The following is a 2,500-nucleotide window of genomic DNA, read 5'->3' on the forward strand; positions in this document are numbered from 1 at the left end:
TTTAGGGAATTATCTCAGACGACAGAGAAGAAATATCTAAAAATGGGAAAAGAAATCTAGATTATAATTCATTTTCAAATAATCTTGAAAGGAGGTTAATTTTAAAAAGTCTTAATTAAATTTAGGGAATTATCTCAGACGTCAGAGAAGAAATATCTAAAAATGGGAAAAAATCGAGATTATAATTTATTTTCATATAATCTAGAAAGGTTATTTAAATAAAACTTGATTAAATATAAGGAATTTTCTAAAAATGTGAAAAAAATCTATTATAATTTTTCATATGATCTAGAAAGGAGGTTAATTAAAAAAAAGTCTTGATCAAATTTAGGGAATTATCTCAGACGAGAGAAGAAATATCTAAAAATAGAAAAAATCGTGATTATAATTTATTTTCAAATATACTAGAAAGGAGGTTAATCTAAAAAAGTCTTGATTAAATTTAGGGAATTATCTCAGACGACAGAGAAGAAATATCTAAAAATGGAAAAAAAATCGAGATTATAATTCATTTTTATATGACCTAGAAAGGAGGTTAATTTAAAGGAGGTTATTTGTTTAAAAAATGGCTTGATTAAATTTAGGGAATTATCTCAGACGAAAGAAGAAATATCTAAAAATCTTAAAAATGGGAAAAAATCGCGATTATAATTTATTTTCGTATAATCTAGAAAGGAGGTTATTTTTTAAAAGTCTTAATTAAATTTAGGGAATTATCTCAGACGACAGAGAAGAATTATCTAAAAATGTCTAAAAATGGGGGGAAAATCGCGATTATAATTTATTTTCATATAATCTAGAAAGGAGGTTATTTGTTAAAAAAAAAAAAAAAAAAAAAAAAAAAAAGTCTTGATTAAATTTAGGGAATTATCTCAGACGACAGAGAAGAATTATCTAAAAAATGGGGGGGGGGGATCGAGATTATAATTATTTTTCATATGATCTAGAAAGGAGGTTAATTAAAAAAAAAGAGTGTTGATTATATTTAGGGAATTAGACGAGAGAAGAAATATCTAAAAAATTAAAAAATTGGGAAAAATCGATATTTTGATTTACTTTCATATAATCTAGAAAGGAGGTTAATTAAAAAAAAAAGTCTTTATTATATTCAGGGAATTATCTCAGACGACAGAGAAGAAATATCTAAAAATGTTAAAAATGGGGAAAAATCGAGATTATAATTTATTTTCATATGATCTAGAAAGGAGGTTAATTAAAAAAAAAAGTGTTGACTATATTTAGGGAATTAGACGAGAGAAGAAATATCTAAAAATGGGAAAAGAAATCTAGAGTATAATTCATTTTCAAATAATCTAGAAAGGAGATTAATTTTTAAAAAACGATTAAATTTAGGGAATTATCTCAGACGACAGAGAAGAAATATCTAAAAATCTTAAAACTGGGAAAAAATCGCGATTATAATTTATTTTCATATAATCTAGAAAGGAGGTTATTTGTTAAAAAAAAAAAAAAAAAAAAAAAAGTCTTGATTAAATTTAGGGAATTATCTCAGACGACAGAGAAGAATTATCTAAAAAATGGGGGGGGGGGGGGAAACCGAGAATATAATTATTTTTCATATGATCTAGAAAGGAGGTTAATTTTTAAAAAGTTGATTAAATTTAGGGAAATATCTCAGACGAGAGAAGAAATATCTAAAAATTTAAAAAATTGGGAAAAATCGATATTTTAATTTACTTTCATATAATCTAGAAAGGAGGTTAATTAAAAAAAAAAACGATTAAATTTAGGGAATTATCTCAGACGAGAGAAGAAATATCTACGAATGGAAAAATAATCATTACAATTTATTTTCCTGTAATCTAGAAAAATATATAAAAAAAAAAGAAGAAAAAAAAAGTCGATTAAATTTAGGGAATTATCTCAGAAAACAGAGAAGAAATATCTAAAGAACAAAAAAAAAAAAAAAAATTGTGATTATAGTATTCATAAAGACATCATTGCTATTTTGTGCAACATGCGAAGGCACTTAGGATACTTAATATTGCAAGAATGTTTTTTTTTTGCGTTTTAAGAAAATATACTTTGTGAGGATTCGTAGTTAATGCCGCAGACAACGTATTTACATGTCTTTCGGGCAGAGCAAGAAATAATGGGCGTGGGAAGTGTAAGTAGATCGCTAATACAGAGCGAATATTTTCCGATAAAATATACAATCGTAAGAATAATTTTATTCAAATTCTTGGCTACATTGCACACGCACATAGACATATACATACACATCCACACACACACACACATACATATATATATATATATATATATATATATATATATATATATATATATATATATATATATATATATATACATACATATATATAAATATATATATATATATATATACATACATATATATAAATATATATATATATATATATATATATATATATATATATATATATATATATATATATATATATAATCACATACATAGACAGACAGACAGATCGATGGATAAATAGATAGGCAGGCAGAC

The 2,500-nt window shown here is 24.4% G+C and overlaps 1 protein-coding gene across 1 annotated transcript in view; it reads right to left on the bottom strand.

Moving 5' to 3' along the window:
* LOC113800644 (homeobox protein unplugged) overlaps positions 1–2,500 on the bottom strand; it is a 44,929-nt gene that overhangs the window by 7,090 nt on the left and 35,339 nt on the right. The window lies entirely within an intron of this gene.

Source organism: Penaeus vannamei, chromosome 22 (assembly GCF_042767895.1).
Source record: "Penaeus vannamei isolate JL-2024 chromosome 22, ASM4276789v1, whole genome shotgun sequence".
NCBI lineage: Eukaryota > Metazoa > Arthropoda > Malacostraca > Decapoda > Penaeidae > Penaeus > Penaeus vannamei.